The sequence below is a fragment of the Stegodyphus dumicola genome, chromosome 9 (genome assembly GCF_044657685.1).
Source record: "Stegodyphus dumicola isolate Sdum_Otavi_A_Nest chromosome 9, ASM4465768v1".
Lineage (NCBI taxonomy): Eukaryota > Metazoa > Arthropoda > Arachnida > Araneae > Eresidae > Stegodyphus > Stegodyphus dumicola.
Genome location: NC_140776.1, coordinates 86,849,836 through 86,874,824, shown reverse-complemented (window position 1 = coordinate 86,874,824; position 24,989 = coordinate 86,849,836). Strand labels below are relative to the sequence as shown.

At 33.2% G+C, this 24,989-nt stretch overlaps 1 protein-coding gene across 1 annotated transcript in view; it reads left to right on the top strand.

Annotated features, from left to right (window-relative positions):
- Nucleotides 1-24,989, top strand: part of LOC118204609 (prostaglandin E2 receptor EP3 subtype-like) — a 378,063-nt gene that overhangs the window by 126,402 nt on the left and 226,672 nt on the right. The window lies entirely within an intron of this gene.

Here is a 24,989-nt window from a genome sequence, read left to right as displayed (position 1 = left end):
TATTGTTCAAGAGCAAGAGCAGAATACACAATTGGTAAGGAAAAGGGTGGCACGAAAGCTGGGAACTAGTCCAAAACGTGAGAGAATGTTCTCTGGATATTAATTCAGATATGCTATAAACATTAGCTATGCCCAAAAATTAAGAGTTTCGGAGAACAGTTTCAGGGAATTCTCGTAAATTACATATTTATTGAATTTTCTTCGGTTTATTATTATGTACTCATACATCTCGCACCAGTCATAAACGTTAGATGATTCGGAATAAAATTTTGAGGTTATTACTGAAGCTTTAGAATATTTGAGGAATACAGATAGTTTTAAGTGTCTTAAAGTAGATGTCATTAAAGAATGCGCATCATTGGAACTTTCAAAGAGGTTAAATGTAATAGTCAATTATCGGTGTAATTCCGTCTATTTCACCCTGAAGGGAGTTTCACTACTTCATGCTTCCCACCTCTTAGAAATAATAATTTTGAAACATAATTATGCATAGGAAATTCGTATATTTTCTTTTATTTTGCTACTGCACCTTTGCTTTGGAGTCATCTATTTGATTATTTTGTGTTTCGAATCAACTGTTAGTCTCATGAAATGTCTTGATATTACCTCTGTATCAAGATTGGTTTCCTGAGACCCTATAGACAATAGCATTATTTTTTTCTTTGTATCACAAATTCTCGTTCGGAAATCATTTTCCGGCGTTTTATCGTCAGATGCTACTGAACTTTTAATGAAGGAGCGAGAAATAATCTATTTTATTGTGCTGAAACCTGCAACAAGCTATCAACTGAGCATGGTACTTTTGACACAATATCAATTTTGTCATGTCCAATTCATTCCTCCAAGTAATCCTCCTCCCCATTCAAATGCATTCATATGTGAGCAGAACTGTAACATATTGCTTTTACTGCAGCAGTTTCTGGAGTAACAGCGCCTAGCGTTTAACATTAAAAAATATATTAATGAATATATTAATTGAATTGAAATTGATTAATTGAAATATATTAATTGAACTGTTGGTATTTCTTGATCGAAGATGTGCATAATGAGATTATCTGCTTGACTGCACTTTTTTTGTTTGCCATGTGACCCACTATCTCCATGTGCGCACATAGCTTGCATCTGAAACAGATTATGAAAGCAGTTTATTAAGGTGGGGTTATAATTTTTTCCCATTATGATATGTATCGTATTTCAAACGATACATATCAATCACTAATTCAACTAAACGAAATATAAGTTTCCTTCGCCGAGAATCGAACCGCGGACCTCTGGAAATACGCTTCCAGCGTGCAGACCACCACACCACGAAGGCATGCCAAGAAGGTGGGAGAAATACCTTAATAACACGACGGAAGGAAAAATCCCAACACCAGGAGGAAGTTGTGTTAGATAAATGAAATTGGTTAGGCGTGTTTATACATCTGAAAGATGACGTCTATTCTAATTACGTGCTAAGCGCATAAGAGTAGCGCTAGTATAGCCAATATGAACTTGCAAATCAGGTTTGCTTTAAATACGCGCTATAAAGTTCGTGAGCGTTATTTATAGTTGAGATTTGACTTGGTGAGTTGAAGTTAGTCAAGAATGCCTTTAACAAGACGAAGAAGCCATTGTCAGCAGCTGAGTGAACAAGGTCATGTAATAGGGCTACTAGAAGATGAGTTTTCTTTCCACGATATTCCAGAAAGACTTGGCAGGAATGTATCCACTGTGCATGATTTGTGGCAGCCGTGGTCAAGGGAAGGAATTGGCTGAAAAGGACCGAGTTTAACGCGGCATTACTAAGGCGGAAGACCACCGTGTTCAGCGTATGACTGTGGCTCATCATACTGCGTCTGCAGCCAAATTTCGAGCTGCAGTTGGCACCACAGTGACACAAATAACTGTTACAAATCGGTTACCTGAAGTACATCTCCGAGCCAGAAGCCCTGTAGCGTGCATTCCACTGACTCCGAAACTCTACCGTTTGCGATGTTAGCGGTGTAAAGTTGGAAAACATTGGAGAACGAAATGAAGATCTGTTGTGTTTTCCGATGAAAGCCGGTTCTGCCTTGATGCCAGTGATGGCCGTGTGTTGGTTAGAAGGAGGACAAGTTTGCGCATGCAACCAACCAGTCCTCGGCTTAGAAGCACTGACTTACACTTAGAGTTATGGTGTCGGAAGCAATTACGTATGACAGCATGAGCGCTCTCGTGATTATCCCACGCACCCTGACTGCGAATTTGTACGTCAGTCTGGTGATTTAACCTGTTCTGCTGGCATTCATGAACAGCATTTTTGGCGCGTTTTCCAACAGGATAACGCTTGCCCTCATACAGCTGTTGTAACCCAGCATGCTCTACCGAGTCTCGACATGTTACCTTGGCCTACTAGATTACCACATCTTTGTCCTGGCGAGCAGGTATGAGATATCATTGGACGACAACTCCAGAATCATGCACAACCAGCATTAACGGTACTTGAATTGGCTGACCAAGTGCAACACGCATGGAACTCCATCCCACAAATTGACATCCGGCACCTATACGGCAGAATGTATGCACGTTTGCATGGTTGCATTCAAAATTATGGTGGTTACAGCGGTTATTAACGTTCCTGCCAAGTCTATTCTCATCGGAAATGGCGTTTCTTGCGCTTGTATTAATGTGATCTTAAAAATTTAATCAATTAATATGTTACCTAGACAAATATATTTCCGAAATTTCATTACCTTATTTTTTAATGTTTTTTTTTTTTTTTTTCGTCAGTAAATGAACGTTTTGTGTTTGATAAAGTCAGCCAACTACATGCGGCGATATAACTTAAAGTAGCAAATTCAAGATTTAAACTTGGTAGCCAAAGGCTACACAATTGATTTAAGACGAAGTTGGCTCAAACTTCTCACCCGCACTTGAATAACAATTTGAATGGCGGAAACGGTGATGTAAAACCGAAAAATGAAATCTTGTCTGACTTAGCAGAAATCTGGTAACTTGGCCTCAACAGGTAGATACAATCTTCAACCTGAAAAACCTCAGCTTAGTCTTCACCTGATTTGCATTTTGGTAGGGAAAAGGAAAGGAGAAGTTACAGTAAAGCTGTAAATCATGATAACTGGTTAAATTAACATAAACGAGCTTTAAACGCTGCGCATTAATCTTCTAGACCAAATTTTATTCCGTTTGTGAAAAGTTCGTCAGTATGTGCTTCATGTCTTCAAATTTAGCTTTTATGTTTTCTAATGTGTAAGAATGCGCTTTTACTTGTTTTGGTTCATTTGGGCGGGGGGGGGGAATCTTGATAGACTTATTTTTCTTCGTTTCAAAGACTGTTACTTTCTTCATAGCAGTTTAAAAGAAATCAGGCTGCGAATGCTCGTTTCTCATAAATGTTTCAATTTAAATCAACATTAACGCCACACGCTCGAGGTCTCAGAATTTTTCCTGACTGCAGATCGTTCGTTCTTTATGAGCCGTATTTATATGCTATTATGTTCTCATCTTTTCAAATATTTATGTTACTTTAACATCGAAACCAGCAGTGTAATATTTTTATAAGTTTTAAATTTATGCTATATATCGTATCAAATATTTCACTTAATTTTGTTTCAGTTTTTACGCGATTGTTTAGCTTTAGCAGGTGTGGAAACGAAATGTCTTCAGAGCAAGCAAAGTTTGTTAGATTTAAAAATAGTGATAGTTAGATTTTAATATTTTAATCTTATTGATTCTGTAAGAAATGAAAAGGGTTGACTTTCAAACTGTTTATTCTTCCTTTTCAGGTAAACCACATGAAATGACCTATTTTAAATAAGCAGTTCAATTAATTTGATTTAGCACAAAGAAATTTGAGACCTGCATTTGTATAACAGTATATGTTCCAGTATAAAAGAATATTTGTATACACCTTTTCCAGTAATATACATTAAACCAGTACATGGATTTTAGAGTTTTAATTCCGAAATTTTACTTATTTAAGGAATTAATTATTTATATTCAGATTAACAGAGGAACATCTTATGTTTCTTAAAATTTAGAATCATGATATATATAAACACCATGCTTATAGTAAAGTACCTCATGGTCATCATCTAAAAGTCGTAATTAACTATGGGAGCATAGTTTAGCAATGGCATTGTTCTCCACCGATACTCATATTTTCAAAAGCGAGTACTTCGGTAAAAGGTGAATAAAGTTGTTCGAGGAGTTTATCTTAGGACTGTTCTATTATATCCACAAATACGTATGCATACAGAGACAGAGAAACTAGCACAAAACAGAAAAAAAAATCATAACAATATTTCAATAAGATTAATTTGAAGTAAAAAATACCTAATATATATACTATATATATGTGTGCTGATTACGTAGATACTTGATGCTTAGAGCGTCCATCCATTTTGAAGAAGAAGCAGTCGAGCCGGATTAATTTTTTTTTTATTTAAAATCTCATTTGGTGGCCACAATTCACTTGGCACTCTACTCGTGCCTATTAAACAACATTTACAATTTTGCTATTATTACTGTAGAAGCGAATAAGAAGGAAATATAATAAGGGAAATATAGGAATAAGGGAAGGAAAATATAATAATTGGCATAATGGGCCAAGAGGAAAGCATAAGTAAAAGTGACGCATCAGTTCATAGAAAGAAGGGAGGATGTCAAAAGTTCCAGTTTTTAGTTTTAGTTTACATTTTGATGATTGGTCAAGAGGCATCTGCATTAAGGGTTACGTAAGATTGCATGATTAATTTGAATGACGCAGTTTAGAATTAAGCGCTATTTTTAGGACAGATAGATGAAGTTCCCAAATGAAATAGAAAATAAAAGAGGTTGTAGTGAATTAAATTTAGAAGTTTGCTTTCATATTTTTTATCTTTTTTATCTTACATACATACATATATATATATATGAGACAACATATGATCGGCAGTTTTATTACCTGCGGACTTTTTTAAAATCTTATGCTTTGTTTATTTATTTGTTTATTTTTACATTATTCAGTTTAGTACATTTCCTTTTCCCATAATATTATCCTAACACACATTTTATAGTCGACACTTATATATGTATGTTTCCATCGGCATAAAAACCTCTTGTACTTTGAAATTCAATATTAACATTCTTTTCGATTTCATTTTGATCAGCTTTAAAGTGGTGATTTTCGTATGCATCTTCGTTATACTTCTCGTATTTATTGTATTTTGTGCATTTATACATACTGTATATGGTTCCTAATTGTGGAAGGGCTTTGCATCTCATTTGATGATTTTTTATGTTTAATTTCTAGACCTTGCATTTCCTTCAAACCATACACGTCAATTTTAACTAAAAGTCAACCACACTTCTTTTTCTCCTCTGCTCCCTCAAACCTTCATAGAAATCCAGTTCCAGATTTAATTAAACCATGTGTCTTCTGTAGTACTGTTTTCAAAGACCCGAACATGTCTCACTGTGCTTGATTACCGAGGTTAAACTATAAAGTTCATGTTTGACGCATAATCAGTAGGAGTTCGGAATGATTTCAATGTACAAATGAAGAGAATGTAGACATCACTGCCTGTCTTTAGAATGCGAAAGATGGGATGTGCAGTCAAACAGAAAGTGCAGGTACAGTGCTAAAAACACGTACAGTACTAATAATATAATACACGATTTTGCCATCTATGATAGAAAGTTATCGGTTCAATGTGTTTCATAACTTTAAAATTTATTGTATTTATTCTGAAACAGCGTCTGTGCTTGCCTATATTTATGATATCATATATATTAAGTATTATTAAAGATGTACAAATATTACTGTAAAAATTCTTTTAAAATTTCGAAAGTTTCAAAATTTCAAAAAACATAAACACTAATAAAAGCACAAATCAAGGAATCAGATATGAATGAGGAAAAGTTGTAAAATGTAGCAAAACCTAAATGCAATTTAATTTAAATCACACATGCAAGTACCAAAATGGTCAAGTGAAATAAACAAATTAAAAAGTACTAGTTAATAAGCTAAAATTCTTAGGAAGAAATATATTTGTTTTGGGAAGCAATATTTTTGGAAGGTTCCGAATGTTGAAGAATTTTTTAATAATTACTATCATTTAGTTAATGCTGCGTTTGCGCTGAATTATATGGAATGACTAAGTAAGCTTATAACTTAGCTGTCAAAGTAACTTGATATTTTTTTAATATGTATATATGTAAGGTAAAAAGTATGTAAATATAATTTTTAATTTAAATTAGCAATAGCCTCTCAGTACTCAATTTTAATTTGAGTTTTCTTCCTCTCTAGTTCTAAAATAATACTAACTTTTTCTTCTTCATTTCGGTATGAATCCGTATCATATGAATTTTACATAACGCTCGTGACGTAAATGGATCTAAAACTCAAACATACAATAACAATTTTACAGTATTATTAATTATTATAATAATTATCCAATAAAATACTTTGAATTCGAAACTAGCTCATTCTGAATTAAAATTTTATCCTGAGCTCCAGGAACTTGGCTTCTGCCTCTGTTCTCGCTAAGATACTGTTTGGTGCTTTTCTTCCTATCGAAACAAAATCAAAAGTATAACTGTTTTAGAATAGGCAAAGATAATTGTTAATGTTAATTACAATAAAATGTTAAATTACTATAAAAGAAATATAATTTAAATGTACTACGACTGCCTCTTATTGCATCTGCATGACTTTCAAGTTTCTTCTTCATTCTTAAATACTATGTATGTTCCAACATATATCTGTGTTATTTGCAAATCTTCATATATATATATATATATATATAGTATTTGAAATATTTTAATACAGCTTATCACCAGTACAATTGAATAACGTCAAATAAAGAAATTATAAGGTTTATCCTAAGTTTTTAACAGTTATCTTTAGTTAAAGCCACTTTCCTGTCTCTCCTAATTTCAGCTTACAAATTTCCTGCTAGAGTGTATTTTTAGAGTCTCTGTTAATGAAAATGAAGGAAGAGCGGTTTTTAAATCAAAGTTCGACTGACTTCGTTAGAGAGCCAAAGATTTTGACTAGCGCGCGTTTCCCTTTTGGCTACACTCTCTAGGCTATTACTACGCTCTGCCGTATTTCAGGCCCTTGATAGCTTCGGAGTTTAGTTAGCATTTAGGGGCCTACTCCTGTAGAATTTTGATAGCTTCGGCTATATCTTTTTAGTTAAGCGTTGGTTAAGTTTGATTTTCTTAGTACTTTTGAGTTCAAGCCCAAGTGGAGGCTTTTTTTTACGTCCTGAGAAAAGGACCATCTGTTAATCCTTATTTTGAGTAATAAACGGTTTACGTTTCTGTTTCTTCTTGAGTTTACGTTTCTGTAAGCGATTATTCGCTTACCAGTTAGTTCTCTAGGTTTCACACACATAGCTATAAATCCAAGGTTTGAACCCTGTAAAATTTTAAAGTGGGCTTTAATGTTCATCAAGGTAAATTTTCTTATCAAATAAAAATTTCAAATTCTTTTATGCTAATTTTTATCAGTAGTGTAAGGAGAGAATATATTTAAAAGAGATAAAAATGTAATAAAGTTTAAATTTTAAAGGATACATTATTCTAGAAGATGAAACTAGAAATAAAATGAATGCAATTTAATACCTTTTGCGAACAAATTGGGTTGCTTTTTGAACAGGAATAAACAGTTTATATTCTGACACAATTTTAAAAAAATAAATAATGAATCTTGTTTACGTTTTCCTTCTGAATAATTAAATATAATTGCATGGTTAGTTTTTTGACGCCGAGAAACAACTTGTTTGTCAAATTAATTGCTGAATAAGCGCTTAAATTCCTTACTGGCGTTAATTAACGCAATTCAATAAACTATACCGTAACAGATTGAAAATGCTCATTTTTATGTACTAGGTATGTTACAGATATAAAAAACTTGAATAGTGTTTTAAAACATATCATAAGTTTAAAACTCGTCATTAGTTTGACCTTCATTGGGTACTAGCCAGTCTATTAGACAAGCTTAAGGAGGGGTTATTATAAACGGAAATTTCAGCTTCATTTTGTTTTTAAACTCAAAATTATGAGTTAATCTAGACGATTTTACTCAAGTATTTAAAAAAATTCTTATTTTTCGAAAAGAAAGAAAAATCGCTCAGTCGATATAACTTATTCCAAGGAATAAAAGGGAGAAAGAGAAAAGGAACAGAAAGTGCTCTACATTAAGCATCTAACAGCATCAAAATTTTCTAGAGTGCTCGTTTATATGTGAAACAAAAAGTATCATTAGGTTCTTTGATGTTTTAAAAACAAAGGAATCTCAAGTAAGTAATTGATTTTTAAAAGGCGTAAAATATTATAGCAGTGAGACTTGATAACTTAGCGATAAGCTTAACAGCAAAATTTAATTCAAATGTATTTATGTGTTTTTGTTTCTTGCAATTCTGATAAGAGTTTATTAAAAGTTTTGGGAAAAAAGGGCTGAATTTTAAAGCCTTTTTAATGTAAATATTATATCCCATACTATTATTAAAGGCTTTATAGGAGACTTTTAGTTTTCTTTCTCCTCGTCTAAATAACCTTCTGTACTTTATTTTACTACGATCATGTTTTTAAATTGCAATAAACGATGCGAATGAAATGGCAGCTTTTATTACAAACTTGGAGTTACCTTTTTTAAGGCTTCCTTTTCATTTAGAAGGTAAGTGCTCATTCGTTTTTTTGAAAGAGTATTACCGAAACGCTTGTTTGAAAGAAGGCATGAATTTAAAACTATGTCCTTTGAGAAATTAAAGAGAAAAAGATTAAATTTCTCCTTTTTACTTTCTTTTTTGAAAGTTTGCACGAAAGCTTTCGCAACTCAGTGAAGGCTGAATGTAATATCTTTTAGCAATCCTATCTCAATATTAATTATTAAAAGAAATAAAGAAGCTATCCCTTTTTACTGATGCTGGCAGAATAAGTGTCCTTTATTTTTTGAGTAAAATTGAGGAGCGATATATTTCGATCCAGATCAGAATTGAAAGACAGCGGTCAATGCAACTGTCCTTAATGGCTTCGGCTCATTTAAAATATTTAAGAGGAAATTATAGCCATTTTTATGAATGCAGTCTTCTAATTTAGAAGAAGCCCACCAGCGGCCGAGTGGTGAAGTCGCTGAACACTGGTAGTTCGGTCCGAGGTTCGAATCCCGCGAACGGGCTGGCTGCATGGGTGTTTTCGTGGTTTTCCCCATGTGTAACGTGTATACGAGCCAGTTTTCCTTAGAGAGCCCTCCACGAAGGCATCCCTCCCCTTACTCAGATAGCCCTCGAGGCTTTGCCGTGATTAAATAACCTAACCTAATTTGAAGATTTTGATGATACTGTTGAATCCATTTGTAATTTAGATTCTTCTCGGCTTTGATTGCAACAACAAGCTACAAGGCTTTGATTGCATTTCAGTTATTTAAAAAGAAAAGAAATTTCATTTTTATTTCTGTAAACCTTCTAAGACATTCTTTAGTTTTTCTTATACAGTAAATCCTCATTAACACAAAAGACTAAAAAATCGAGAGTTCGTTTGAAATGCGTATTCAGATTTTATGTTTGGAATATTTTTATCCTACACATTAACCATTTACAGCATGCAGTTGTTATATAAGGACTACAATATATTTTGTATGTCGTCATAGAAAACACTGTAGTACTATATTAATTATAGCACTGTATTTTGAAAAAAGTGCACTCACAGATCATGTTTTGGTGAAGTATTTCTGTATATTGCACCATCGCAGACGGGGATAAAAAAGTCTAGTAACTTCACGATTACCTGCACTGCTTTCCATAAAACTAGGGGTCAGTTAGAATGCTGCAGCAAGATGTTTCACAGTATCCAAAGTGTGTAACATTTTCTGGTGGGTGAGGATAATGACACTGTCCCTCTCACTTCTGATGACATTTCTTGCACCTCAGGCACAACTGCTTGTACATCAAATTCCACTTGTGCACACACGGCAACATTTTCATCTGTACTAATAAACTCTTCATTACTAATACTAGTATTAGAAATGTCTTGTAAACTATTCCATTCATCAGGTGAAGTGGTATCGTTGTCATCATCTAACTCGTCAACAGGATTAGCGTCTTTATGTCTTCAGGTTCCTCTAAAATAGTTCTGTATGTGTTCTGATGACATGGATTTCCAGTGTGTGCCGATAGCTTTTATTGCATCCAGTCCACTCCAAGTTATTGTTTCCGTCTCATTTTCACCATCCGTATTGTGATCGCCTGCGATAAGGTCTCGTCATAACTACAATAATGCAACAACATTCAAACAGCGTAGTTTTTTCGGACTTACGGTTACCCAAGGACGGTGTTTATCACTACAGTCTGCATAGAGGTTTGTTGAAATGAAAACGTGTCTTCTTAGATAGCTGAACAAGTTGCTTTAATTTTACTCATTTACTTGTTTCGGTAAATTTTATGAATCAAACTCTATAGATGATAACTAACTTTTCAATATTTAGAGGAAGTGTCACGTTGCAAAGAAGGCCCGGTGCCGCAGTGAATAGCGTATCCCGCAGCAACACCACAGGTCCGGGGTTCGATCCCCGGGCTGGACAAGGTTGACTCATCCTTTCATCCTTTGAGTAAGTCGATAAAATGAGTACCAAGGACCTATTATGACCGGAAGTTGTAAGTTGAAATTAAGAAGCGATAGGGAAGGAACTTTAACTCAAAATTTAACTGTTAGAAAAATTAACATAATGTATGACAACTTTAGTATCATCTAGAGCTGAGTAAATTACCATTTGAATTCTTTTTTTAATAAAAAATAAAAGTATTTAAAACTTAAAATTACACTTATTTTGAAACGAATAATGTTTTATAAACAATATATTCTTTCAGCTGTTGCGTTTTGCCACACGTTTGCCATTTGATTTGAAAACATTAAATGTTTGATTGAAAATTCTGATATTCATGACAACTACCTTTTCTGAAATTTTCTGCTTTTTAAAAAGTTTAATCAATTTTAAATTTTGAAAAGAGTTTATCAATTTTCACAAAAAATATTCTCATGCATTTTCTTGATATCGTTTTCATCAAAGACTCCTCCCCCAGAGTTGTTTTCTTTGCTACCGATAAGCCAATTTAACACTTCATATTCTATTTTGTCGACTTTGTTTTTAATGTAATTTTAAGAACATCTTTTCCTTGATAATCGCAATTTTGAAGAAATTTAAAAGGCAATATATTTCTTTTTAGTATATTTTATATTTTATTTAAATGAAGAGTTGCCTTTTTATATTTGCAAATACAATTTTCAGAATTTCTGAATCGGATTTTCTTTACTTAAACAAACAGCACTTATCTTAACAAGCATTTAACGTTATTGTAATATTTCAAAAGTTTTCACGAAATACATAATTAAGAATAAAGTGTCGCGTATTATATATTTTCGCTTACATTAGTGGTTTTAATTTACATTTTTGCTAAAAAATTATTCATTCATTCGCGACAGTCCGTAATATTCCCTCTTTCCAAGCAATTAAAAAGTCAGTGATGATGCCTTTCTCATCCTTATATACAGTCGAACTAAATATAAATGCTTTCTGCTTTCATATCAAAAGCAATTTTTCAACATGCTCTGACATCTCTCCTCTCTGTTGGTAATTCAATTTCACCTTCTTCGCAGTGATAACCGATTTAATAGCGCTTTTTGTTTTCACAGTCGCAGACACCATGATGTTCAGCATACATATACAATTGCCATGCCCCGTATATACATGCTATCTTTAGACTTTTTAACAATATCTTTTTTCACCTGCATGGTGATCCTGATAATTCTTCGTTGCTAAATTGTTTTCATTAATTTTTTCCAAAAGCTCATTTAATGAATTTACAAAAGATTTAAAGAAAACAAAACGCACAAAATCACTCTAAAATTCAGAATTATAGCACGGTTTGTTTACTGAATGTTAGAATCTGGCGTATTGGCGCTCAAAGGCAGTGGTAGCATTGTTTTGAAGACGGTAAACAAGTGTAGTACGTGCAGTCGATTCATCGAACTCAAATCGTATATTCCAAACAAACGTCGTATAACAAGATAACGTATTTTCCTGGCGGGCATATACCGAGGTACCAGAATTACAGTAGGTAGTCTATAGAACTTTTCAATTTCAACAATATTTTTTCTTATTCGCCCAAAATACTTTCCTATTTGTGCAAATATTTTACATAGTTACCCTGATGTAGGTGTTTCAAAATCACATGCTGAAAACGCTAAGGGGGAATTACGTTAAGGAAAGAAAAATGCGAGTCAATACGGTATATTTCAGAACTGCGTCGAGTATAAATATATGAATGGCTATACGGATTACAACCGGAAATTGGTCTAAAATAACTATGAATGTATGCGCATAATTTTCAGTAACATTGTAGTGTACGAAGGCTATTTGGGAGCCGCCGCGTCGGAAATACGAGCTGCCTTTGCGGTTCATTGGTCCAAGGAATGCCTCTGAGAGAAGGCATAATGAAGAATCTTCCCGTTCATCTCTCGACTGATTTCGCAGTATGCACATATTCTGATATAGAAAGGCATTAGCTGGAGAATTCTCTTAGATTTCCGTCCTATCGCTTAAAACATAAGATATGTAGAACTATAAACCTAGATAAATATCGGTTTTGTAGATAACACCGGATACAACACATCCTGGTTTCTAGCAAATAAATAAGTTATTTAAATACTCTACTCGTTTCTAATGTACTGTATATAAATATGTAAGATATAAAATAAAAAGGAAATTTATTAACAACTTGCTAACTTAATTCCAACAATTACTAACTTAATTGGCTGTAGCCTTTTAGATTCCTTATTTTGCTTTAAATACAAAATCTTCAGAGGATTTTCACTGCATCACATTTCGTTTACTCGTTTAATTTTACAGATACTTCGAATTTGACGCTAATGTTTGATCTCTTGCAAGATTAAATCATTGATTATTTAGGAAACACTTTTCGATAACACTTCGGTGACACACAGGAATGGACACTATCTAACTTGAAGATGCAATATTTTTCGATGGTACGATAAGAGAAGAAGACACAATCAGCTCTGACCATAGTGGTGATAGAAGTGGCAACAAGTCGTGTTGTCGTAATTAGATGCAGTTTATGGAAAACCACAAGCAGCTGGATAATTGCAACCTTTATTACTTAACAATACCTTTATTATTTGAAGACTAATCTATTAAGACACAGCTTCTTTACTGCCACAGCTCAGTAGGTGCATCTGCTCCGCAGAATTTTATATAAAATGCAGTTATATTTTTCTAATAATAGGTAAAAAAGGCAGAAGTTCGAATAGATGCTAGCTAAGCGACAGCAGAAGATAATACAAGCATCAGGGCCTACAAATAAGCTCGAAAACCTTTGTTCTCATCCTAAATGATGAATGAACAATGAGCTTTCGCATTGCAGATTTCTGAAGCGAAAAAATGACTTCAGTTACACAGTACAGAGCTTTTGAAGGTAAATTAAAGTTAGGAATTTTAAGGGACATTACCAATTAAGCTAGGAGTTTGTCCCAATTAAGATTATCAATTTGTTCCATTTAAGTTAGTAACTTGTTAATAATTTTCCTTCATGTTTTATATCTTACATATTTTTGCTGCATATTTTTATGTATCAAACATTATGCGAAATTTCTTGCCAAGTCATCATTTCGGATTCGAATAAAGCCTTCCGAGCTTATTAACAGGCTTTGCTGCTTAATCCGCATCACTTTGTCCTCTGATGTCGCATCTGTTCGTTCTTCTGTAGTTTGCATCCACTGCTCTAGAAATTTAATTGAGTTTAAATAAAACTGTGAGATGCTGAGAGCACCCAGCGTGTTGTGACAGTCAAGAAGCTGTGTCTTAATAGATCAGTCTTCAAGTAATAAAAATATGTTGCGATTATCCAGCTACTTGTGGTTTTTTCCTAAAATTCCATCTAGTTGCGAAACCATCGACATGTCTACCACTTCTTTCACCACTTTGGCGAGGACTACAGAGCTAACTGGGTCTTTTTCTCTCAACGTACCATCCAAAAATATTATATATATATATATATATATATATATATATATGCTTATATGTATCTATTTATCTGTGTATATTTATCATCTTGTTACAATTAAGTGAATATATTCGCATGTTCAGCCCCTTACTTTTTTAAGGAGGTAGCTGCAGGAATAATAAAATTGTATTACTCCAGGTAGTCATGTTTATCTTTCATAAAACTGCCGTGAACCACATAAGCAGTCTTGAGATAACTGCTAGTTATGTTTATTTTACAAATGTTCATAGATAAATCATATAAGCAGTCTTGTGTGGAAATTTGCAATTCAAAGGAGTTATTTGCACACCAGTAGACTTTTATAAGTTAGGATAATGATTATTTATAAATTAGTTATAAAGATTAATATTTTACGTTTTAATGTTTAATGAAAAATGAAGGAAAAATCAAAAATCGTTTTTATAGTGCAGTGTATTCTATGCTTCGTATTTTGGTACAATTGGCTACCTACAGTGCAAAAAATTGTAGTAAACAAATCAGGCTATAGGGTTTTGATAAAGACATTTTTTTCATTGATAGAAATGCACAAAAGGTTGTAAAAATAATATTCAAAGCATAAATGTCCTTTTCTATTATTTGAATTCTATAATAAAGGATAACAACAATAAAAGGAAAAGAGAAATTTCAATCGTATTAAAATAATGAAGGTTTATTTTTGTCTCTAGTATTGGCACAGCAGATAAAAAAAGGAAATAGGATTCCATAAATAATTCTAATAGTAAGCTTTGGCACCGATTAACATCAGGCTTAGAAATATTTTAAACAGACTTATATTTCTACTTAATAGAGTTAACAGTTCAAAGATTAATAATGACGTACATATTCTCACATTTTTGTCTTAATTATTCACTTACAATAATCTTTATTATATGCGGCTTAAGTGTCTGTTTGTCGCCAATAGTATATTGGTTGTTTGCGTAACTGTACTAGCCAATGGGGTGAAGTTGCCATGGCATTCAAATAGTATATATACACTGATACCATACATGCAGTTATTGTTTAATTAAATTATGATAATATTTAAGAACATTTAAATATTTTTAATTCATACAATTGTTGCTTATTATGTACTTAACTATATTTACATGTGAATTACATAGAAACTTGGAAACGCTGAAAAATTAAAGAAGACGAAACCAATTAACGAGTTGTCCGTAGTAAATCTCATCAGGTAGGTTTACTCAAACTCCTATGCTAAATATCCTTTCGCGTAAAGAGTTTAAAAATTTTCCCGATTTTATTCCGACATTGTATTTTTAACTGAAATTTCAGCTAAACGCAAATTGAGCGTCTCAGGTGTAACGTGAACATTTGTTTGCATTAGCAATCATCTGTTTTTGAAATGGTTTACAACTGAACGCAAATCATTTTAATTACAATTTATAATATCTAGAACAGGGGTCATTTCGTATGACCGGCGGGCTTACTAGTACAGAATAAATGAATTGAATAATAAAAATAGATAATAAAATATTGGTTTCAGGAAACATTGTTCAGTCATTAACTTTTTATCGGAGATAAAAGAATGAAAAATCAGAAATGTCCTGGCTGGAATTCGAACACAGATCTACCAATTGCCAGTCAAACATGCTCCCAGTTATACCGCGAAGGCAGTGAAAGGAAGGAGAAAATTCCTTCTTGCAATTTCTCTTCCACTTAAACGGCGACTGGAGAGGAGGGTACTTGATCACCAAACCCAAATGGCGAAGAATTATTGTCCAAGCTCGAGCGCCACTGTAGAGGGTATTAAGTAGCTGAAGCAGGAAACGTGAGAGAGGAAGTAATGCCGGAATTCGAACTCCGAATCGCCCGATTGCTAACCAGATGTATATAAAATTACACCATTGAGGAACGAGGTGAAAAAAGAAAAAATTTCTTACATCTTTAAATTTCCGTTTAAGTAATATAAGGTTACTCATTTGATAGCAGTTAATTTAATCGAGTTTCTTTATACCTATTTATATTTAATTTTCGCAGATGGATCAGTTTAATTTTTCTTTGATCTAACATTACATATGGAAAATGTTATCAATTGCGTGGAGCTGTATAACGCATAGCTATGATTCATTTATATAATTTCATTTCCTTTTAATTTCCTACTAAGGACTTTCCAATTTTTTAAAGTTTTATAGAGACCTTTTGAGGCTTTTAATGTAACATAAAACGTTAGTTAGTTTTAATTAAATATCTTCATCTACTTTAAATACCATATTAAAAAAGCTACAAACATTAACTAATTAAAGCAAACTATTATGAGAAAGATGTACATAATAAAGCTTGGATTATTAAATAGTTTCAAGGATAAAAAAAAATCGTGACTTAAAAAAGTAGAAATGATTACATCTACCATCCTTGAGTTAATTGAAATTCAAAACCAAAACTAATTGAAAACAATTTTAAACTTATTACGGATTTCTCTTTCCTTAAGAGTCCCACTCTAAGACAGCAAAATTACACTCTCATTAGGGTTGTCGATGTGAAGATATAGATTATCTTTAGGACATTTCTAATGCAGATTAAGTGAGTATATTTAATAAAAATTGCAGTCGGAAATATATTTTATAAAATTTCTATGATTTATTTTAAAGTTTAAAATATTCGCTTTTATTTTAACGATTTCACAGCAGTTGTTATATCACTATTCGATTTACATCTATTTCGGTCACTATTACATCACATCACTATTAGCTCTGCAGTATAAAATTTTTGCAGCGACTAAAAAATATATTTGCAGCGATTCAAAAATGGCAACTCCAAGCTGAATCAGCTACCTAACACTCCAGCTGTTGTTACGGAAAATAATAAAGGTTAAAAACTAATATTTCATATGGCGTTTGTTGTATTTAATTATGGCAAAGCACACTAGGACTATCTGCCTAAGGGAAGGGATGCCTTCGTGGAGGACTGTCTAAGGGAAACTGACTCGTATACACGTTACACATGGAGAAAACCATGAAAACGTCGATGCAGTCAACCCGTTCGCGGTATTCGAACCTCGGACCGAACTACCAGCGTTCAGCGACTTTACCGCTCGGGCCGCTGGTGGGCCTAATATTTCATATGGAGCTTTAAACTAACTTATCTTGCACTCGCAAACACTTCTTGCTTAAAAATTAGAAAAAAGAAAGTAAAAATTAAAAGAACTGGATTTCTAGTATTAAACGGTATAGAAAATACAGCCCTTTTAGACAAAAGTTTGTTTTATTCTGAAACGTAAATAGAATTCCGAAAAACACAACAGAAGAAAACTCGTTGGATAGAGATCTGAATGGGCATTTAGCCGTTCTGATTCTATTTTCTACACTCAATGAATGCCATCAGCCGTTCGTGTGTGCTTTTCTTGTCTCTGGACACTTGGCCACTGCTTTTGCTCGGATGTTACCCGCTTGCAATATGTCTGTCGTCTGCTTTCCATCTATTGGCTCTTAGTTATGGGCAATAGCCAATGGTGGAAATGCAGTCTGTATACGTTGACCGTGGTTCCTTCATGAAGAAAATATTCAATACACAAATTTACATTAGCCTTATTTTAATAATAATATTCCGAAGCTATTTCCTTCTATGATCTTCCGCCGTCTTCTCAGCAACTATTGAAATCTTTAAATCGGTTCTCGGAAGCATAAATTTGAACTTATCTTGGAAAAGTTTAGTTATTTTATTATTTCTATAACTACCTGCTCTGCTTCTAAATGATTCACGATTGTTCTCAGAAATCCTCTCGAATGACACTTTGGAACCATAATTTTTTTTTGATCTAATAAACATTAAAATAAAATTCTGAATTGCAGAAGTTCTCAAGAAGCGCAAAAATTAAATTTTAAACTGCATAAGCTCAAGTATCTCATGCAAATCTAACACTGCATTATTGCATAACCTCATGGTATTTTTTGCATTTCAGGAGGAGGCTGATCAATTTGGAGTGATTAGTGATGATTAAGTTTGCGTTTAGTTTAATACGCATTTGAAGTAGTTTCATATTAATTCACATCTAAATTTTGGTCTTATAAATGGATGAAACTGTTAATTTTATGAAAACTTTAATTTGGAAATTTTGAGACTTGAAAATAAATCAAAATTTGGTAAGAATTTATTTTCCTTTAAAAATTTCATTTATTCTTAGCTTTACGAAAAGCTGAATTATTTACTAAAGTTGAACTTGATTACTATTGTACTTACATATACAAATGCGTAACTACAATCTGAGAAGCGGTTCTTAATTTTGTTGTTTAAAATTGTCATGGGTAGTAAACGTTAGGTATTTCATGTAAATATTTTAAGTCTTTTTAAAGAATCATAAAGTATTTTTGTGCTTTAACATCGCTAAAGCTATTTATGTAATTATAGATAAATACGAGTTTCATTCATAGTGGTTATTGTTACATCATCATAAAAAGTGTCATTTGCCAATCGTTTATCTAATTACGCACTTAAATGAAAGTGTCGACAAAAAGTGTTTTTCAGCATCTCTAGACTAATCTCCAAAGTCAAGTTCATATATTTTTTACTAAAAGAACAACGCCCATTTCTGAAAACAATTTTTAATTGTCTTTTCTTTTGTTGTCTAAAGCGTCTGGATTGTAAAGTGTTTAATGTCTGCCACACTCTTACCCTTTTATGAAAGAGCCAACAACCTATTTACATTTCCGTCCCATTATAACTGCTCACATCATAGATTTCCTTATGACATATGAGTTTCGAAAATGTATTACTTCTAAGGCTTCTGGAAAACAGGTGAGAAAAATCACTGATTTATTAATAGAAAAATAGTGAATTTGAAACTTTTAGAACTTATAATTATAGTGTAGAGTCATCAGGATTTTTTAGAGGTAGAAAAGATGAAAAATAGCAAACGCCTTCGCCGGGAATCGAAACACGGACCTCTGGAATACCGGCCCAGCGTGCAGAACCACTACACCACGAAGGACGTTAGAAAAGTGGGAGAAATACCTTATAATAAAGGCAAAAGAAATCACTTTTTAGCTGCAAAAATGGAGGCATTTCAAACTGTTTGGACATACATGCATTACGAAAATAAAGTTTCAATTTTTTTCATACTAAAATGGTAAGATCATATCTGCGAAACTAAATATTACGAATAAAACGGAACACTGGCATCCAATAAAAACGCAATACAATCTTTATCGGATGTTTATCGTGTTCAACTGAATATAGCTAGCTCATTTACAAATTGAAATGTTACATTGAATCTGCGGGTGAATTTTCGCCAGTAGAACTTCTAAAATATGAAATAGACAGACACAAAAATAGGAAAGCCTTAAATTTATTTTATCTCGCCACTTGTGAGGGTTAAATTAAAATACTACAACATAAGTCAGCTGGATCTGACTAAAATGCTATCTTCTCTCAATTATTATAAATTCAAACAATTTAATTTATAATTTATTGAATTCATGGGCAACACGCTTTGGTTACGATTCAAGATTAATTTTTACAAACTCAAATTTATCCTTGATTATATCCTTGATCCTGTTTATTTTGGGACCACTATTGGAATAGCCGAAGTGAGAGCGAAACTTTCCACGGCAACGCACTGTGTGCGAAAACGCCAAAACTCTCACACACAGCTACTCACAAGACTTCGTAAAAATGCAATTAAATCTATATATAAATTCTGGAATGAGCGAACCTCGTGATGAAATGAGGCAAATAAGAAAGATGTAAATTAAATAACATTTTATTACTGTAGCTTAATTACAAATGTAATATGCATCTGGAAATTTAAAGAGCATTTTATTTTTAAAACGCAGATAAACTTAGATTTAATTTTGCCCTTCTAAAATATATAACTTTCTAATTTCATAGCGAATAATATTCCAAAAAGGTGAGAAATAAAAACTTACGTTATATGAAAGGATTGAAGTTACTTAAATGATGCATTTTTTGTAACATTTCATTGTTTTATTTATTCATTATATGTAAAAATAATATCACGTATTCGGTTATAATTCCTTATATTTGCATTAATTTAATTTCTTCCATTTATACTGGTACAGGGGTTCTTAACCCCGTGCCCGCGGGTGCTAATGTGCCCGCGAAGCTATTTTTGTGATGCCGCGACTCATCTTATACGCCTGACTTTGAAAAATCAGTGGATAATATGCAATGCCAAAAATCGCATTTAATGTAACTAATTTGAAAATTTTGTTACCTTTTTAATTGTTTATGATGCTTATGATTTCAATAAATGTTACATAGAATTGAATAAAATAAAGAAATATTAAGAACCGTTATACTTTTCTTTTTTTTTTCACTGCGCCTGCCAGCATTTCCTGTTTGTCAGATGTGCCCAAACGGGGAAAACGTTTAAGAGCCTCTGTACTAGTATTTTTATCAACTACTATTGTTCTGTAGAACTTCTTATTTTGTACTTTTAAGGCTTATTTTACAGCTTAGTGTACTTATTCAGAAAGTTGTCAAATGCCTATTAGTTTAAGCTGCACTCGAAAATTTTCGAGTTTAATATCTAATAATTAAACAGGTAAGGTGCAACTTAATTAATTATGAAATGAAATTCATTAACATTTAATATGATTTGTACAGCTAGGGAAAAAAATGATGTAGACATTGCATCACTTCCTTGTATGGCTATTAAAATATACCCCTTTTTTTTGGCTTCATTTACAATTTTTTCCTCGTATTTATTAGAGATATATTTCTGATACAATTAATTCAGATTTCTCGTCGCGGCAAGACAGAAATACATAAAACTCAAAACATCTTTATTAAAAATTGTAAAATACAGAAAAACATAAAACACCAAATACAGTTAAAAAAATAATTTTTACAATTTAAATTAGAGTTTCTACGTAAAAACAAGCAATTCGGCCTGTAGGCGAGAAGGCAGATTTTTCGGCTTGCAAAACATAAAGTTTACTTTTTGGTCCCAATCGACAAAACGACAGTGCAAAAGGTGCAGTGCTTCCCTATTCTACTAAAGAGTTTCATATGTAAACACATGGCTGCTACTTCAGTAGCATTTAAACAACTTTTAAATTGATGATAATTCTGCAACTATAGCATGCAGATTAACTAAAGGTATAAAAACCTTAACCGGAACATAAGAACAACATAATTCAATCACATTCAAAGCAAAAAATGCACAGTTTATCAATATATAAGAATAAAAGCTGAGCTCACCGAGTCAAGTAACAAAGTGAGTATATATATATATATATATGCTTAGAGCGTCGACGGATACTGAAGCGGAAGAAGTCGAGCCGGAAAGTTCCAGTTTTATTTAAATTCAAATTTGTTGCCACAATTCATTTGGCACTCTTATCGTGCCTATTTAAGAACATTTACATTTTTCAGTAATGTTGCGATAGGAAGAGGGCACAGCGGCGTCCTAGGGTGAAGCTAAAAGTACTCACTTATCCAATATGGTAGTCTGTTAAGAGAAAGGTTTTTTTGGTTTAAATTAGAAAGATTTCAGTTCTCATTCCAATTAACTATGTCATCAGCGTTACGCAAGCTTTGTCGCATAGATTAATCAGAAATGGTGCAGTCCAGAATGTTATTTTCAGAATAGAGAAACAAAATACCCAAATTAAAAATGAGGATTGAAGAAGGTATTAATAAATTAAATTATAAAGCTGATTTAGATATTTTTATCATATATATATATACACTGAAGTGACAAAAGTCATGGGATATCTCCTAATATTTTATCGGTGCTTCTTTTGCCTGGCGAAGTGCAGCAACTCGACGTGGCATGGACTCAACAAGTCGTTGGAAGTCCCCTGCAGGAATATTGAGCCATGCTGCCTCTACAGACGTCCATAATTGTGAAAATGTTGACGGTGCAGGGTTTTGGGCACGAACTGACATCTCGATGATGTCCTATAAATGTTCGATGGGATTCATGTCGGGCGATCTAGGTGGCCAGATCATTCGCTGGAATTGTCCAGAATGTTCTAACCAATCGCGAACAATTGTGGCCCGGTGACATGGCGCATTGTCATCCATAAAAATCCCATCGTTGTTTGAGTACGTGAAGTCCATGAATGGCTGTGAGTGATCCAAGTAGCTGTAGGTATCCATTTCCAGTCAATGATCGGTTCAGTTGCACCAGAGGACCGAGTCCATGCCATGTAAAAACAGCCCAGACCATTATGGAACCACCACCAGCTTGAACAGTGTCTTGTTGACAACTTGGGTCCATGGTTTCGTGGGGTCTGCGCCACACTCGAACCCTACCATCAGCTCTTACCAACTGAAATCGTGACTCATCCGACCAAGCCACGGTTTTCCATTCGTGTAGGGACCAACCGATATGCTCATGAGCCCACGAGAGTCGCTGCAGGCGATGTAGTGCTGTCAGTAAAGGCACTCGAGTCAGTCTTCTGCTGGCATAGCCCGAGGAAGACAAATTTCGCCGCACTGTCCTATCGGACACGTCTCTCGTACGTCCCACATTGATTTCTACGGTTATTTGACGCAGTGTTGCTTATCTGTGAACATTGACAACTCTACGCAGACGTCGCTGGTCTCGGTCGTTAAGTGCAGGTGGTCGGCCACTGCGCTGTCCATGGTGGGATGTTATGCCTGAAATTGATACTCTCGGCACATTCTTGACACTGTGGATCTCGGAATGTTGAATTCCCTAACGATATCCGAAATGGAATGACCCATGCGTCTAGCTCCAACTACCATTCCGCGTTCAAAGTCTGTTAATTCTCGTCGTGCGGCCATAATCACGTCAAAGCCTCTTCACATGAACAACTTGAACACAAATGAAAGCCCTGCCAAAGCACTTCACATTTATACATTTTCTACGCGATACTACTGCCATCTGTATATTTGCATATTGCTATCCCATGACTTTTGTCACTTCAGTGTATATATGATTAGAGCAGTCCTTTATTATGTCCGTACGTACGGATGTCATGCAAACACATCTCAAATGGATTCAAGAGCGGTCAAAATGGATATTTTCGTTGAAATATGATACCCGAAAGTTTTCGCGATTACAATACTTCCTTTACTTTGTACATGAAAGTAACTAACAGTAGTATAAAAGAAACTACTTTTTTCAGGTTAAGTAACACAAAGTTCTAATAAAAAATATTAAGTTTATTTAAAATGATAATCTTACCCTGTTCTACATCTGATTAACAAGTGGCAGTTTTAAGTCAAACGGTACTAGTCTTTTACCAGCGTCTTTTCTAATGCTAAACTTGACAGCAAGGATGAAGAAGTAAATTAAGTATTGATTCGTGTCACAGCAAGTTGAACCGCACACTCACAAGCAGTACATCTCATTTATGTCGGTTTTAATTTACTTCATTTTGTCAAATAATTTATGCCTTCATCTTAGATGAGCCTTTTCTGCATTCTAAATCAGAATGACTCAACGAAGTTTAAGCAGTCGAGAATTTATACTAAATGTTGCAATTCTCAGTAAAATTGAATGTGATTTTTTTTAATCTGGGGAATTATGTGACGTTCTTATCAAAGTAAAAGCTGGGAAGCATAAATGTCATTTCATGAAAGGAGTATAAAGAGACTTTTCACTATTTTATAATTAATTACATGTAATATGTTACTTTCTGTCCCTAAATGTTTGTAGCATAATGCGAAGCCTTTTATTCGTTCCTTTGCTGCTCTACTTATCCCAATTTACAATTAGCGTTTGCATAATTTAATGACTTTGTCTTCAAAAATGACCCATATCTTTTATGCTTATTTTCACTTTCAATTTATTAGACAGATATTACCGACTACATAGAAGATAGGAATAATTTCTTAATTTTGGTCTTTGTGAAAACGAACTCTTATAGAATTCAACAAATTTTATTTTTTCTTCTTGTAATTTTTGGAGTCATTGCGGATATCAGATTTTACACATGGTATGCTTTTATACATGGTATAGATTTTATACATGTTCCGAGCAATTCATGAACATTAAAATTAAAATATTCATGCAGCCAAGACATCATTTGCAAGCTTTGTATTCCATTTTCACTTGCGAATAAAAGTAACAAAGATATAAAATATGAAAGGTTTGATGCATAAAAACAGGGGAAGTAAATTTCTGAGCTATGTATGGTATGAGGAATTGCACCACTTCTCCTTTATAAAAGATTTGTATGAGTAAAAGAGATAGAAAGACAGATAACAACTTTGTAACTATATATGACTTTATGGAGAAAGTATTTAATATCCCTAATTAAACACTATTTACTTTTCTTCTAAAATTTTGTCATTTGAAACTTAACAAGATAATCTTGGGAGACAACACTAAAACGTTTTGTAGCATTTTGAAGCTTATTAAAATTTTTAAAAACTAGAAAGACATTATTTAAATTCAAGAATCCTTTTATCCCATGTTTATCACACATTCATGCTCATGAAAGCCTTAGTTTCATTAAGATATTTCTTTAACATGAATCGCAGAATTCAATGTCCGTTTGCCTAGAATTAAATCTTCAAATTGCTGCAGTTTAGCAATATATGTAGTTCACCATGCTGTACGTGTTAAATAAAGTTAAAACTTAAAAATTAGAATAATTTTAAAAATATTTGATGTTCACAAATAAATTAGATTGCAACTGTTATGAAGTATGAGGTATCAATAAATAAGTTTTGAAAGATACAATTTCGTCTTTCAATATTAATTCTGAATGTACAGTTTCTACATCCTCGAGAAAGGGGCACACATCAATTTGATTTGATTCGGTTTCACAGAAACATAACGTATATCGACTACTTCCGTTTGAGATATGATTAGTATCTGAAATTCCAAAAAAATTTTTTTTTTTTTTTTTTTTTGATATGTGAAATAAAAGTATTTTATGAGTTAATTTTAATTCAATTAATGGTCATATTGGTAAAAACAAGTAGTGATTATAATAGTTTTTTGGTTTGCAACTTGTGAAGACGTGTTTAATTTTATTTTTAATTTTTAATCGATACTTCTTTAACAAC